Below are 18,081 nucleotides of genomic sequence, written 5' to 3' on the forward strand. Positions count from 1 at the left end.
TCTTGCGTGTTACTGCACTACCAAGGTTATATAATCAACTAAAAAACCACTGCTTGAAAGAGCTACCTGCAAACACCTTTTGCTGCCTTTCACCTTCTGTTTTTCACCCTTTGATTAACACCTTCTGGTTGCTCTTGATCCTCCCATGTTGTTCTTCGATCAAACTGGGTTAACAAGCCCGCTGATTTTGGCCGGAATCACGACTCGTCTCCGCTACCCTTTTGATCCCTAGAACAGAAAAGAAAACCACCTAATAATCTGAAATCAGCCCCTCTTCAATCTATCTCCGCTCTGATACCAAATGTTGGTAAATAAGTCTCAAAAACTCAGAACTTGCAACTCACGAATATAATGAAAATAAACTTGCATAAGAGAAAAAAGAAACTTTCTAATATGAAGTGAAGAGAGAGTACGAAAGTTGCAGAAGAAAGCTGAATATTCATATTAAACAAGGCCTATATATAGCCTTTTAAAACATCTACTGTGAAGAAAAGAAAACTAATAAAAAAATACTAAGCTATGCCACCTAAAGACCAGGTAAATATGAAGACTGCCCAACGTGCACATCCTAAAATCCGGTTAAACCTTTTACCAAGCCTTTTTTTTTTATTCAAAGTAAAGCAAGTGTAAATGCCTTAACCCATGACCCATAAAAACTTGACCCATGACCCATCCAATAAACGATTACTCCAACACGCACTAGTACCATTACTCCTCGTCGTAGTTGATCAGGTTGATTGACACTAGAACCAAGAGTCTTTATTTGTATGCATTGTATGTGTATTGTGGTATTTGGGTTGTTTGGAAAACTCACTATGCTTTATATTTATAGTTGTTGATTTAATGTTTTTCAGGTAGTTCTTTTGATCGGGGGAAAGCTCCGGCTTGACTATATGGCAAATGCATCGCTACTGATTTACTATAGACTTCCATTGTTATGATGTTTTGATATATTTGATACTATGACTTTGATGATATTTTGGAACAATTTAAAACCTTAATCTTTTTATTAAAATATTTTGAATGGTTTACTTATGTTTTTCAAAAGAAAATTTTGGTTTGAAATTGGATCGTTACAAAAATAACTCATATACCAAATATCTTTCATCCCAAGACATGAAAACTTTGTTGCTGGATTTTTCCTTATTGTAGATGGCTATATTGGGTTTGCTCTTACAAGTTCAATGTTATTATTGGTTTTGTTTCATTGTTGCTTGATTATTCATCGACACTTTTGGTTCATCTTGAAAGTACATGGCTTTTAGTGGCTACCTTGAAAGTTTTAGCCCTCTGTTGAGCTGCTCTTTGGTGGTGTTTGTAGCTTCTACTTGAAGTTCATAATATACTAGTTTGTCATGAATCCATATTGTTATGTTGGTTTGCTGCGCTTTGTTGGGTGCCTTCACATATTGATTGCCTCTGGCCTTTTGTGGAAGTTTTGATCGTTAATTTTTTCTTACTTGATATTTAGTGTCTTTAACTCCATTAGATAGTTGTGGTTTTTGTTTTCTTTTTGTAATTGTATTTTTGTCCGGTTGCTGGTTAGCTTTTTTAATATTATTTTGTTGTTCAAAACAACTCCCTAAGACATGAAAAATATAATCAATTTAGAAATATCGACATTTCTTTTTAATGTTTAGATTCCCACAACTTCAAATGTTTGATAATTGATTGGCATATTCTGTAATCTGTGTATGGGATACCATTCGAATTTGGAAATATCGGGATTTTGGGTTTTAATGTTTAGCCTTCTTAGCCACTTGTAGTGTTTGATGATTGCATTGGAATTGGACCACGAGTTATAGCAACCTTAGCCTTTATATCACTTCAACCACCGATATTAAGTATTGTGTCCACCAAGTATTCATCTGAGATCTCCACTGTAATAACTATATAAACTATGTCCATGTTTTCTTTTTTCATTGCCCTTCCTAGTTACTTGCTAGGTTTTGGGTTTATTAATATATTTTCCCGTTTCTAAAAAAAACTACAAAATCCTCAAACACATATTATTATTATTTTATTTTTTTACTTTGATATCTAAGATATTATTTATTTCATTTACGTAAAGATTACACATGAGAATAGAATTATAAACATATAGAAATGTAGAATAATTTTCGTTTTACCTTTTAAAACACTCATCTACATTAGAAATCGTAAAAGACCATTATACTCCAAACGTGAATTTCTTTCCAAAGTTAATTCTATAAAACCAAGAACAATGACAAGTGGTATATATATATATATCTTTTTTATGCTTGGAAACTTATACGTAAAAGAAGGTATATTTCTTATTTCAAGAAATATATTATCAATATATTTTCTTTAATAGTATTAATTAAAAAGAAGTTCATGCTTTCTTTAATAATATAAATAAAAAATAAGTTTTTTGTATGTTCAAATTGTTTTTTCATTTTCTAGACAACGGTTTCATTTTTTAATTTCTATGGCTACAATATATTTCCCGTCAAAAGAGTATAGTGGTTAAGTAGTGAAATTTCAATACAGGATGTCTAATATTTAAATATGATACACTCAAAATTTAGTTATTTTTCCGCAATTGATTTCTCATATGTATCTTAAGATTGATTGACGTCATGACGTGGGTCGTTTCGTTCACACGATGTTAATTACCATTTTCTTTATAATTGTTGAGGTTATAATTAATTGTACTTTTTAGGCCCCAAAAATTAAAGTGGTTTATGCGCATGATTTTGATGTATAGATATGGCCAAGTGATCTCATTAAATATTATATAAATTTTTTCAAAAGGAGCAATATATGTCATTATCCATTTTTTTTTTTCGTCTTTCCATATATGATGCGAAATTTTAAGGGTTTGTTACCTTAGGGGTCATAAAAATATAAAGTTTTACATCAGTAGATAGATAAAAATTATGAAAATAATAATGGTATTATCAAAGATTTCACAGACTATTACGTATAAATGAAGATGGGGAAAACCCAAAAAGTAAAGATAAGATGTGGAGCCAGTCAAGATTGATTTTTGGTCGGTTATACTCGACTGTTCTCGACTCGACCACGTATTTTAATTGAATATATGATTAAGACTTGGATCTAGTGTGGACCAGTTAGACAGTCTTTAAGTTGGCCATATTGCTTTAATAGCCAAGATTTTTTTCTATCGGCAAACGACTTATTCTTTTGAAGTTCGTTTAGGGTAGTTTGGGAATTTAGTTATGTCTATGTTTAAAAACGCCGAATAGTCTAAAGTGGTGTTTGTTTTTTTATAAAAACCTCTTCAAACCACTTATTGATGCGCGGTGCAGCACACGCGTAACAATTTCCCTCTCGCAGCAGTTTGTTTTTTGGAAGACTTCAGACTACAAAATCTCTGCGCGTGTGTTGCGTGGCGCAACACTTGACTTGCCTCTTCTAACCTCTTCAGCTTTCATTTTTTCTAAGTGTTTTTAAGAATTTTTGTATTACTTTTTTTTTTTTTTTTTTTTTTTAAACTTTGATTTTCTTAAAATTTTATTTACGGATGTGATACAATTTATTTTTATAATTTCCACGATTTTTTTTAACTTGATTTTTTTTTTTACCGTTTTATTAATAATATTTTCAATTTTAGTTGCATCTTTTTTAACGTGTATAATTTTTTACGAATTTTGTAGACAACGTTTGCAATACTTTCTTAATTTTTTTTATTTTCTTTTTTAATGTTTTTTAAAATTAGTTTTTTTTTTCTAGAATAAAACTATTAGCTTTTTTTTTTACATATTTTTAAGTTTTTTTTTTTTTTTTAAAGTTTTATATTTTTGTTTTTTTACATGCTCTTTTTATTATTATTTCAATGTTTTAAAACTAGAACTATTATATTTCGATGTTGATAATTATTTTCACTTTATAAAATTAGTTTATTTAAATTTCAGTTTACTGCAGATGTTAAAAAAACAAACATGCTTCTTATTATAGGTTGCAGCCGTTTGTTCCACATTTTCTGCTACAGAAGATTGCAGAGGTGTTCCGCAGACTTCATGAATTTTCGTTTCGAAAAAACAAACAACACCTAAAAGTCTCAAAGTTTTAATAAAACTTCGATGAGTTAGTATGAAGAAAGTCATGTCGAGTAGGAAATATGGGGACTGAAGTCTTTTTGCTTTCAACCGTGTTTTGATTCAAAAAATATTTACCTAAGGTCTTGTATTTTAAAATTTATTTATTATTGCTGGTAGCTACAACACTTTAGATGCTATGGAAAGAAAGGAATGCAATTGTTTTCTTAAAAAAAAAAAACAAACAAACAAACATTTATGCTTATTAAGACGATATTAGTATCTACACCTTTAATTTTATCAAACATAGATCTAAAATGAAAATTCTTGATTCGTTTTGTTGGTACATGTCTTCTATCTCTAACACATTTATTGGAAAATAAATAGGGTTTATATTTGAGATCTGGATACTCATTTGATCGTATGAATATTTTCTGAACTGATATTTCGACCCTATATCTGGGTTGCAAGAAATTCAGCTTAGGATAATACAAGATAACACTTACGAATCTAGGCACAGAAAACGTAAGTCAAATTGCTAGAAGGATTCTGTGTTCGTTTGAAGAAAAGTGAGCTAATGATTTTCGTGTCTCTTCTCAAAGAAAAGAGTTGTTTATTTATAATAAATGTAGGGTTTGCCTCTTAAGGTTGAGCCGTCATTGGTTTCTTTGGAAGCAAGTCAGGGTTTCCAAAACTAAAGAATTTCGTTAATTTTACCATAATCACCCTCAAGAATTTGAATTTCCCGCTATGTTCCCATATGTAAAATTCGGAGAGCTTTTGGTGCGCTGCCCCTAGGCCCCGCTAAAGGGGCGCTACCCCTTTGGAAACCCATGACACATGGATGCTGCTCCCGGACCCCCGACTTGTCGCCGAACCGACTTTTAATTCGATGTTATACATGCGTGCACTGCACACAAACCCCGTACATATATTAGAGTACTTGGATTGTACTTGGATGTTATTTGATACACTCTATTTTCACTATGGTTTTTTTATATGGTTATGGATAATGGTTTTATTAATACGAAAATCAAAATTTTTGGTCTTAATTTTTGAGATGTTACATGAGATCATATGTTGTTACCTTACAGTAACCTTGTGACTTTCCTTGATCCAAGTATGAGTCATGTACTTTCGGTAGTATAGGCCTCTACTACCTTTCACACCTACACATACTCGTCCCAAGAATTGTCTTGTTGTCCACTAAGTTATGACAAAACGAAATCACATGGAAAGCACATAACATAATTTAGGAAATTACATTATCTCCAAAAAACGGTTAGAAGATTTATTTATATTACATGCCTCTTAAATTAGGCCACTCATTCTAATACTAATCATTTTCATACTCATATCCCAAACTCTGGACAATCCACTCTCTATTCTCGACCTATTGTTGTTTCGTCAAGGATCATACGATATGCCCTTGCCTTCTGCTTCGGCGGTACATTTTGCCTTACTGCTTTGTTTTTCTTTGGGCAATTTTCATGGGTTTTGAGCATAGCAAACAATCCTATGTGTGTATGCAACCCTAATAATATTGGATCTATGTTTTCTCTGTTAGACATACAAGTATTGAACACAAAAAACTATAAACCCTAGCATGCTTCTACAAATTTCAAAATTTATAAAACTAATGTTAGATTCATACCTTGATTGTTATATTGTAATAACAATGGATTCCTTGAAGATCTTGAACTTTTAGAACAAGTGGCACAAGTATAACACCTCAAATGGCTCACCAACACACCAAATAAGAGGATGATTATGAGAGGAAGAGAGAGGAGATAATTTTCAGATTTCTTCTCTTAGGAATGATGGCCGAAAGCTCAATGAGTTGGAGGCTCCTTATATAGTTGAGGTGGCTTAGTGTAATGCTTGGATCTTGTATTAGCTAAATTTCGTCATTTGTTGTATTTCAGTGGGGACTCGACGAGTTTGAAGCTCCAACTCGTCGTGTCGATGGGGGTTTCTGGTCGCGGGCATTTTTCGGCCAACTTGGCGAGTTGAGGGATCTGAAGAAACCCTAATTTTAGCGTTTTGCACCCTTGTAACGTCCGACTTTGAGGTATTAATTACTAATTATTTCCAATTTTCTTGTTGGGTCAAATATAGATAAAAGGACTATTAGATTGGAATTAAACAAAAGGGACCAAGGATTTGGGCCTCCTATAAGGTGTACGTTGGGCGTAGTCTTGGCGTACACGGGGCGTAGAGGCATGCATCGGATGCGGGGGAAGCGCGCACGTACGCGCAACGTACGTGAGCAGATACCAAACCCTAATTTTTAGGGTTTAAGGCATATAAATACCCCATTATATCCACCCCTAGCCTTCTTACCAGCCCTCTCACCCTCAGAAAACCCTAATACGCTTCATTCTCCATTATTGTGTGTGTTTAACCTTTTGAGCTCATTTTGGTGAAGAAAAGCTTTGAAGAAAAGAAGGAGAAATTGGAGGAGAAAGCCTTGAGTACGTTGAGCTCAGGGATCTGGTTTAGGCTCATCATTTTTCATCAAGAGGAGGTATAAAGCTCTTAACATTCCTCCTCAAAGTATAGATCTAGGGTTTTGAAAGATTTGGACCTTTTTAGGTCCAAAGATTGGATCTTGATCATGCAACTTCGATTTTGAGCTTAGGGTTGCCACCCTTGAAGCTCAATGAGTCCTTTTAGCAATAAATTTGCAAGCTTTGAGGCTTTTATGGAGCCATGCAAGAGATCTAGCCATTTCCTTGGAAGTTCATTATCATTTCTAGTGTTGGACTCATTTGGTGGGTTGCAAACCACCAAGTGATCGACTTTATGGGATAAGACGAAGTAATGGACTCAAACATGTAGTTTGGACGTAGTGTCTTACAAGATTAAGTAGTTTTGGAGGAAAGAGCTTAACTGGAGGTTAAGCTGGGAGTACACGTTAGTACGCACATCATAGCTGGAGATTAAGTAGGGTTGGAAAGGAAAGCCCAATTTGAAGAGTTGGGACCAATTTAGAAAATTGGGCCATTTGGGAATTTATGGGCCTTAGTGAATTTAGAAGGACTAGAAAGGATTGGGCCTAAGTCATGGCCCAAATTGGATTATGTAACATCCCCATCTAGCACGTATCACAATATTGTCCACTTTGGGCCACTCGGCACAAGGACTTCCCAGGGGGTCACCCATCCTGGTACTACTCCCGCCCGAGCACGCTTAACTGTAGAGTTCTTATGGGATCTGCTTCCCTCATGGCTTTAAAACGCGTTGTGATAGAGAAGATATCCACACCCCTTATAAGGAATGCTTAGTTCTCCTTCCCAGTCGATATGGGATCAGATCTAACCCACTTTCACCCCCCATTATAGGGTTCGACGTCCCCGTCGAACACATCGACCCGTGCCCTAGCTCTGATAAGATTTGTAACATCCCTCTCTGGCACGTATCACAATATTGTCCGCTTTGGGACACTCGGCACGAGGACTTCCCAGGGGGTCACCCATCCTGGTACTACTCCCGTCCGAGCACGCTGAACTGCAGAGTTCTTATGGGATCTGCTGCCCTCACGGCTTTAAAACGTGTTGTGATAGAGAAGGTATCCACACCCCTTATAAGGAATGCTTAGTTCTCCTTCCCAGTCGATGTGGGATCAGATCTAACCCACATCTGATCCCACATCGACTGGGAAGGAGAACTAAGCATTCCTTATAAGGGGTGTGGATACCTTCTCTATCACAACGCGTTTTAAAGCGGTGAGGGCAGCAGATCCCATAAGAACTCTGCAGTTAAGCGTGCTCGGGCGGGAGTAGTACCAGGATGGGTGACCCCCTGGGAAGTCCTCGTGTCGAGTGGCCCAAAGCGGACAATATTGTGATACGTGCTAGATGGGGATGTTACAAATGGTATCAGAGCTAGGGCACGGGTCGATGTGTTCGACAGGGACGTCGAACCCTATAATGGGGGGTGAAAGTGGGTTAGATCTGATCCCATATCGGCTTGGAAGGAGAACTAAGCATTCCTTATAAGGGGTGTGGATACCTTCTTTATCACAACGCGTTTTAAAGCCGTGAGGGCAGCAGATCCCATAAGAACTCTGCAGTTAAGCGTGCTCGGGCGGGAGTAGTACCGGGATGGGTGACCCCCTGGGAAGTCCTCGTGCCGATTGGCCCAAAGCGGACAATATTGTGATACGTGCTAGATGGGGATGTTACAGATTATAAGGGTAAAATAGTCAATTTAGCCTTAGAAGAATCCTCATTTCTGATTAAGTGCTCATTTGGTCATGATAGCCGAAGAGCAGCCGGAACAGCAGTCAAGGATTTCTCACTCGGGTTTTCAGTAGTCAGACATACGAGGTGAGTTTTCCTCCAGTAGGAACGGGTCTAAGGCACCAATGTTGGCCCGTTTAAGTAGTAGAGTATACCAGGGTGAGCCTGATGTCGGTGTTAGCCCAATGCAATTTATATGTGCAGTTTATGTGTTCAGTTTATTCCGGACTTCGGTCTGATGTCGGGGCGGTCCTGAGAAGTAGTTATGTATGCTTGATGTCTTTGTGATTCATGCAAGTTTATGTTATGTGTTATATGTTCCGGACTTCAGTTCGATGTCGGGCAAGCCCAATGCAGTTTATGTGAGTATGTTATATGTTTGACTTTATAGTATGATTCAGTTTATTTCAGACTTAGGTCCGATACCGGGCGGGGCCCAAGTTATTCCGGACTCAGTCTGATGTTGGGTGGGGCCCAATACAGTGTGCATGGCCTAAGTTATTCCGGACCTCAATCCAATGTCGAGCGGGGCCTGATGCAGTGGGCGGGGCCCCAATATTTGTTATATGTGTCTGTATGGTATGTGGTAGTTTGGGGGAGTTCACTAAGCTTCGTGCTTATAGTTTCAGTTTTGGTTTCAGGTACTTCAGCTAGTAAAGGGAAGGGCTCGAGCTGATGGCATGGCACACACCACCGTTGATTAGCTTGGGAGATTACTCTGATTTTGTTATGAGATTGTTATATGTTTATCGAATTTTATGAGTTTCGAGATACTTGTTTTATGGCTTTAATCGATGGCAATGATATTTATGTTTGATAAATGATTTTGAAAACGAAATTTTTGGCTTGTATTTTTGGGTTGTTTCAACCCTATTTAAAAACCTTAAATCCCTTAGTTGACCTCCTTACCATCCTCCTCTGTCCAAAAACCCTAATTTCATACATTATCCTCCAAGGTTAAGTACGTGAGCTTGTGGTGAGCCTTGAGAGTTGGTTTTTGGTATTCATTGGAAGGAGTTTGAAATTGAAGGTGCCTAGTTTGGAATGAAGGCTTTGGATTTGGAAACTCTCCATTTGTTGCAGTTCTTTTGAGGTATAAAGTTGATACCTTGTATTGTTATCTTCTAGATCTCTTTGTTGGATGTTTTATCTTGATTTTGTGTAACATTTCAAGGTTTCAAGGCCAAAAATTCATTTTTGATAAAACGATTTATAAAAATATTTATAAGAAAACATCATCATGTCACATCATTTTATAAAACCATAATCACATGTCTCAAAACCATATCATGAAAATAGTAATAATGTCATAGTACAATCCCAAAAATCTCATAGTGCAGAAATCCTGTGTGTGATGCACTGCTAATGTGTTGGCTCCTTCCCCTTCGATGAAGAGGTACCTGAAAACAAAACTGAAAACTGTAAACATGAAGCTTAATGAGTTCCCACATCATACCACATACCATACATTACACACACACTCTCAGGCATATCTGGGTGCCGATCTACCCTGCTGAGCATACCGGGGTGCTCAACCTACCCCTGCTAGGCATACCGGGGTGCCTAACCTACCCCTGTCAGACATACCGGGGTGTCCAACCTACCCCTCCGGTTTATCTCAACCGATTATGGGGACTATTTCACCCCGTACTACTACCACATAATATCATAACATAATCATACTGTCAGGCATACCGGGGTGCCCGACCTACCCCTTGGCCCTATCGACCAAATATGGGGACTATTTGTGATATCCCCAATTTTCTTAGTCAGAAAAAACCGATTTAGTTTATGCTTTTAAAATAAAAACAGAGTAATTTTCCAAAAGATGTTGCGTAATTTGTTCCCAAAATGAATATAATAAAAATTGAACCAAACATTTCTTAAAGAAATAAATATTTTCATTATATATTAAAAACCTCAGAATGTCATGTTCGGAAACAAACCAAAAGCATAAATTGTAAATTATAAGCCTTACAACAAATATCTACAACTATTGACTTATAATTCAAAAATCCCTCTTCAACCTCCAAACTATGCTCGGGGTCCACTACTTGTAATACAAAAAACTGAGTGGGTCAAGCTTGGGAGTCTAGTTAGCATATAGGGTTTTCAACCCACAAATAAATAAATTTATTAGTTTCATCACCCAACAATAAATTTATCAATCCAAAATAAATTTATTAAGTTTTATAAACCAACAATAATCATGATTATCCATTCCCGTTATCCTCACTTTACGTCCCTAAACACCTATCCCAAGGGATCTAGTCTAAGGATTTTCATCGGGGTGACAACACTGCTTTAGGAGATTCCTCAGCAATTTATGTCAAATAAGGCAACCATGCGGGGAATTGAGTATATCACTAAACACAAAGTTCACAAACACCTACAGGTTGCGAGCTTGCTAGCATTCCACTGGACTGTCTAGAAAAGTCTGTGGTCATCATCTATACTCCGTTAGATGATAGAAACAACAACAATATCGAGATCTCTCATCATTTTAACACACACCAACTATTTTATCTACCCAAGTTATACCCAACATATTTGTAGATAAAAATACATATACAATTTAAATCATTTTAAAACCTATATAAAACATTCGTTCAACACACATCTCAAATAAACAAACAATATAATTACACATAACATGTACTTTATATAAAATACTTCATATTTATGTGTAAGGTGAAAGTGACTACACACTCACTTGATAAGACGATAATCGGGCAACACCTCTTCCCTTAAAACAATCGTTACCGATAAAAACCGAGATGTTTTCCCAAAAATCAGGCTCCACACGGGCAGAGTTTCGGCTCGAAAACTCTTTTTCTTGGAATCTTCGGGGCTCTCGGACTTGTTTCGGGTGTCGGGATGATACCGGGACTTCAGGGGTATTTCTTGCAATTTAGGAGAGAGTTTAGGGGTGAAATATGTAAAGAAAGTAAACCAACTCCGCCTGCCCTCGAGTTCTATTTATAGGGGGTGGAACCTCGAATTACATTGAGCGTAATATCCTTGTACGTTGGGCGTACTGTGAGGCGATCTAGTACGTTGGGCATACAAAGGGATTGTACCAAACGTATCAAGGCTACGAGTACGGGTCGATCATACGAAGTAGTAGGCTACGTGGCCCAACTCAGATCATGAACACGATTACGTTGGGCGTACTCCGAATTTCCAAACTTCTAAAATTCGGAACGTTTGCATACGGACTCCGTTTTTGACGTTCTTTATATCCACGTGTAGGTGAGACTATGCTCTACAACTTTTGTTTAGACCCCGTCGACTAATTTTGACTTTATTTTTAAAGCTATATTTTTTAACAGGCCGGGCAGGAAAAGTCCATTAAAAATTCATAACTTCTTCATCTGACATACGTTTTCGTTTGTTGTCTTTTTACCGTTAAACTATAATCAACAAGATCTTCGATTCTCGATTAGATTGTTTCTGCTAAAAAATCACTCGATCTAAAATTCGAGTTTTTGGCTGCATACTGCTAAGTCAAAACTTCGAAAAAACATAACTTCTTCATACGAAGTTAGATTTGGACATTCTTTTTATGGACGCTCTCGGTTTAACGTATTCTACGATTTTCGTTTAGGACACTAAGGCTAAAAAGCACTTTAACAAAAATTCACTTTTTACGTCATATAGCGTAGTGTCGGTTCTGTCGCGAAACTTCGATAGGTCATAACTTCTTTGTTATAACTCGGATTTCAGTATTCTTTATATCTCCGGAATCCTTATTTCAACCACTACAACTTTCTTCATAGATATCGGGTTTATTTTCGACGCTTATTTTTATTCTTAACTTATTAAATTATAATAATTAAGTAAACAAGCACAAAATTCACATAATTCCTCTTTATTACTTCAAAACGAGTTACAAAGGTTAAACTAGACTATTACATCATCTTTAGTGCTTAGCCCAGAAACACGGGCAGTACACAATTACCCCTACTACCACTATCACATAACATCATATCATACTAGCACACAGACCATATCAGATAGTGGCAAACCAGACAATTATCACGAAGACAATCATCCATGATCACTCCTACTAGTGGGTTGGCATTGTGTCCTTAGAGCCACTTCTACTGGAATGTAGCTCACCTCGTAAAGTTGAATGTTGAAAATCACCAGAAGGAATCTCTAACAGTGGCTCCGATAACTCCCCGACTATCATTAACATAACAATACTTAGTCAAAATCCATAATACTTCTTAGGGTAAAATGACAATTTTATCCCTTGATCTAATTTTGGGCCATACCCAAGGCCTAATTCCATCTTATTTTTCCCAACCCTCTATTGGCTCTCTAAAGGCCTACTAAATCCTTAGTCCCAAAATAAATAATTTGATTGGCCCAATACTCTAAGTCTCAGTTCTAGGCCTAGAAACTCTGCTCCACAGTGGGCCATGAAGCCCTACTATCCAGGACCAAACTTCTAAGGCCCAAAAGCCCAAGTCCTCTACTCTGAAAGCGTACGCACGGGGTACCTCGCACGTACGCCCAGTGTACGCTGACCTCGACTACAACGGTAAGTTGACCTAGTACGCGTTGCGTACTGGGGTGTACACACAGCGTACCGGCCAGCTTCCTTGGGTCTTCATTTGTGACTTAATCCATTAAGTCCTCACATCAAAAATGTAGATCCAGGTCCTTTAAGGCTTCTTAGTCCATAAAGTCACAAACTTTATGTGCTTGCATGCATGGTTGGGGTCAAAACATGATATTTGGTCCTCAACCCAACTTTTTGACCTTCAAACACTTGCATGGTTGTCGCTTAACCATAAAGGTCTGATTTTTATTACTCTAGTTGCTTCTAAGAGCCCAAAAGGACAACTCTTATGTTCTGAAACTATCAAGACTCAAGCATCCTCAACAATGGAGTCCAAAAGTGACATAAAACACCCCAAAATCAAATCTAAACATGCAATGATCAAGTTTGAAGCTTGATACCTCAAATGAGTCATAAATGGTGCTAATCTCCTGGATATACAAGCCCTCTTTGAATCCTTGCTCTTTCTTCAAACTTCTTTCTCCTCCAAACACTATAGTAACACTAAAATACTCTCAAATGGATTCCAAATCATAAAGACACATAAATATGAGCTAGGGTTTTCGTTGTGGTTGTCTAATTGTGAGAGGGAGGTTGAACAAAAGGCATAAGGTTCTTTATATTGGGATCAAACTCTAAATTTTAGGGTTTTAGAATCTACACACGTACACTGAACGCACTCTTGGTACGCTGGGCGTACGTACATGGCTTTTGCGTTCCAGTCTCTTGAGTACGCTGAGCGTACATGGAAAGGTATGCTCCGCGTACGGTGTTTCCTCAGCCCACATACAAGGGCCCAAGGGTCTAAGCCTAAAACCTTTTAAAACAATTAACCTTATGTAAGTATATAAAATAGTACCTTATAAATTCCAAACGTTACATTTTGGGTTTATGGTTGGGTTATCCAAGAGGTTGAGGGTTTCAGGGGTTATTATGTTAGATCTGACCCTTTCATGGCCTCTCTTGGCTTAAAGTTGTAAGCTTTGCTAGTTCCTATGTCCCATTCATGCAATAAGTCCTTTATTAAGCCATTTTGGGTCCTAAGATTCCTTTTTAGCCTGCAAGCTTTGCTAGGCCCTACTAGAGGAATCTGAGATCCTAGGTTTTTTATCCTCACATACTGCTGTATGTGCCTGCTCCGGCTTCCGCTTGGTGCAGAAGTCCAACTACATCTCCTTCTCACAGGCCTTCTCCATCATCTCATTCAGGGTTTTACACCCTGTGAAGCTCACACACTCCTGGATATCATCCCTCAACATGGAATGATACCTCTTCCTCCTCATGTCCTCATCCATAGCATATTGTAGGATCAACAAAGCTCATTCCTGAAACTTGGCAGTGATCTCCGCCACAGTCTCGGTAGTCTACTGAAGGCCATGAACCTCCCTCACAACCCGTTCCACCTCAATAGGTGGTTCAAACTCTGCATGGAATGGACAAACAAACTCGGTCCATGTCATCTCAGCCACACCGACTACTCCCACCTGGCTAGCTACCTCTCTCCAACAGTCTCAAGCTATGTATCTCAACATACATTAAGCAAAACCCACCATTACCACATCAGGGCAAGAACTCGAGCGTTGGGCGTTCTCAATATTCACCACCCAGCGTCGGCTAACAATGGGGTCCTTGACCCCAAAAAACTCTGGCACCCCACACACCTTGAACTCCTAGAACGAGGGAGTTCGGGCCCTAACCTGGCTTGCAGCAATCTCGGCTCTGAAGGCCCTGAGCCTCTCCTCCATAATCTCCATCATACCCTCCTTGATTGTCCCAAAAATAATTGGTGTGGCATCAAGGATGCCCCTAGTAACCTCAGCGGCAATGAGCTCGCACAACCTCTCGTCAATGGGCTCGGTAGTGTCACCTGGCCTAGATCCCGATCCTGATCCACCTACTCCAAATCGTGTCACCACCATACTGAACTGAAATGCCACAAATCATAATGATCAGGATGCCCAAATATGGGATCTTTCCACAACAGTCCTCCTCAGAGCTTTCAGATCTAACATTGGTTCGGGTATATGTCATGTGTTTTCAGTAGTACGGGCCCAATACTACCTTCCACACCTATCTGTAGCTTCCCCAAGGCTCTACCTGATAACTCCAATTTATCCCAAAACAAATCATATTCCACAAACTATTGCATATCTCAAATCCTTGGCGATCCTAAGATTTTCTCTACCCATATCAATCATACCAATCATAACAGGTTACCTTTATGCATGCAAATTATACACAAAAAAGGATCAAATAGACTTTCAAATAATAAATCCTACCCTAGGACCACAACCAAACAAGAAACAGGAAATAAGGCCAAATCAATCATTCTAAGGCTATAAGCTTCTAACCATATACAATTTTAAAAGCATACACATAACAAGATCCATACGATTATCATAGCTTAAATATTAGTATAACATGGCTAACATATTGGGGAACTACTTACTTAGCTCGGCTGATCATGCGCGTTGCACTCTCCGCTTCTCCATTCTTTAAAAGTTTTAACTTTTATTTTTCTTTCGAAAACAATTTTACCATCTCCTTAGTTTGAGTCCCGACACACTCGAGAGTGTGCTTGAATCCCTCAAACCAAGGCTCTAATACAAACTTGTAATGACCCAATTTTCAAAAGAAAATTTTCATTTTTAATTAACCAAAGTACTTTCCGCAAACCATGAAATCCCAATTACAGTTGTTTCCAAATTTCATATTAAGTACAATTTTATTTCATATATTCATAGTGACCCGTAAAAACGCCTGTGAGAGAGTGCACGTCGCGCCACTAAGCATTCAGGGTCATTATCCTTTGTTTGTTAAGGATAGTCGCGATCTTTTGACGCAGTGTGGACGAGTATGGGTGTCGGTATCAGGAGGAGTGAGGCATAGGCTATTAGAGGAGGTGCATAAGTCCAAGTTTTGTATACACCAAGGTGCGACAAAAATGTATAGGGACTTGAGGCTGAGTTATTGGTGGCCCGACATGAAGTGGGAGATCACCTTGTTCATTGAGTGGTGCTTGACCTGTGGGAAGGTTAAGGCCGAGCATCAGTGGCCTCATGGCAAGGTTCAGTCATTACCCATTCTCATGTGGAAGTGGGAAGAGATCACTATGGACTTCATTACGAAACTACCAAGGACAGTGAGGAACGTAGATTCCATATGGGTGATCGTGGACAGACTGACAAAGAGTGTTCATTTCATCTTAATCTCTGAGAGTATATCCGCAGAAAAGTTGGCGGACATTTATGTTCGAGACGTGGTGGCTAGACACAGGGTGCCAGTGTTAGTGGTTTCTAATAGGGATGTTTGGTTTACATCCAGATTCTGGAAGAAGTTTCATTAGGAACTAGGCACTCAGATGCATTTCAGTATGGCATATCACCCTTAGACTGACGGCCAGAGTGAGAAGACGATCCAGACACTAGAAGACATGCCGCATGCATGTGTGCTGTACTTTAGAGGGAGTTGGGACATACAATAACAGTTATCATGCCAGTATTGGTCGGGCTCCATTCGAGATGTTATATGGACGGAGGTGCGGGACCCCAGTGTGTTGGGACGAGGTTGGACACCGGGTCATGGGGAGCACTGAGGTAGTGCTCAAGACCACCAGATTAATCCAGCAGGTGCATGATCGATTGCGAGTCACTCAGAGCCGTCAGAAGAGTTACGCAGACCAACGACGCTCAGATCTCGAGTTTCAGGTGGGGGATTTTGTACTACTGAAAGTGTCTCCCTGGAAAGGGATTATCAAGTTTCGGAAGAAAGGTAATTTGGGGCCTCGGTTCATAGGCTCGTTCAGGATTACAAACCGAGTTTGAAATGTGGCATATCGTTTAGATCTTCCAGAAGAGCTTAGTCAGATACACAATACCTTCTATGTGTCTCATCTTCGGAAGTGTATTGCTGACGAGACCGCATTTGTTTCCTTGGATGACATTCAGGTGGATGGGAGCCTGAATTATGTCGAGAAGTCGGTCGCCATCTTAGATAGGAAGACAAAGGGCCTTCGCAACAAAGAAGTAAAGTTGGTAAAGGTGCAATGGCAGCACTGGAAGAGATCCGAATGGACGCGGGAGCTGGAGGAGGAGATGCGGAAGCATTACCCTGATCTGTTCACAGCTGCGGACTTCGAGGATGAAGTCTAGTCCAAGTGGGGGAGATTTGTAACACCCAAAAATCAGGTATGTCTTGAAACCCTAAGGAAATTATATTTTTCATGGATGGTCCCTTAAGTATGTTGGGCATACCTAAGTGTACGCTAGGCGTACTATGCATGGCTGGTCGCGAGAAGAATTGTGGCACGCTGGGCGTACCAAGCCTTATGTGGGGCGTACGCGCCAGAGGTGCAAAACCATAATTTTCAGGAATGAGGCCTATTGAAACGATCTTAAGTCCCTTGGACTTAACCCCAGAGAGCCTCCATAGCCTTAGAGTGTCCTTGTACCCCATAGAACCTTATGAGATCATTCTTGAGCTTAAAAGAGTGCATTTGTGACCTTTTAGTGTTCATTACAAGAAGAAGAAGTGGTCAAGCAAGTTTGGAATGTGTAGGTGCATCAATATCTTGCATCAAATTCACCTTACAAAGCTTCTGGAGGTAAAAAGCTTTCACATTTCTATCTAAATCCTTAGATCTAGCTAGGCTTTTCTAGTTTTGCACATTTGGTTGGTTTTGGACCTCTTTTGAAGAGTTAAGCAACGCCATAAGATGAGGATGGCAGATCTGAGGTCCCTTGGTTGTTTAGAAGCATAAAAATGGGATCTTGATGGATGTTTAGGACTCATGCATGGATTAAGGACCTTGGAAAGGTCTTAATGGAAGCGTTGGATGTTTTTTAGGCATGCAAGGGCATAAAGTTGGCAACTTTATGCCTTAGGACGTGTTAGCAGACCTAGATCTGACTTTTGGTCGTAAGGAAATCGAGCATTAAGCACTTAATGGAGAAAGTGCTTAAACTGGTTGTACGTTGGGCGTAACCAGTTGTATGCGGCGCGTAGTCCCCAAACCCTCAGTACGTTGGGCGTACGCAGTAACAGTTGGGCCCAAAACTGTTTTGGGCCTTTGAGCCTTTGGGCACATTTGGTTAGTGGGCTTGAGTGAATCTTGTGAATTAAGGACTTGACATCTGTTATGGGCCATGGATTTAATGGTTGGGCCTTTTGGGTCAAGAGGCCCATTAAGGATTTTGAACTTAGACTTTTGGGCCCATTAGCAAGGATAGGGCAATTGGGCCTTGAG

General features: G+C 39.0%; 1 pseudogene; it reads left to right on the top strand.

Annotated features, from left to right (window-relative positions):
• Positions 1-7,733: 7,733 nt before the first annotated feature.
• Positions 7,734-7,851, top strand: LOC145013713 (5S ribosomal RNA; annotated as a pseudogene).
• Positions 7,852-18,081: the final 10,230 nt, after the last annotated feature.

The sequence above is a fragment of the Lactuca saligna genome, chromosome 8 (assembly GCF_052625555.1).
Source record: "Lactuca saligna cultivar CGN05327 chromosome 8, ASM5262555v1, whole genome shotgun sequence".
Taxonomy (NCBI): Eukaryota; Viridiplantae; Streptophyta; class Magnoliopsida; order Asterales; family Asteraceae; genus Lactuca; species Lactuca saligna.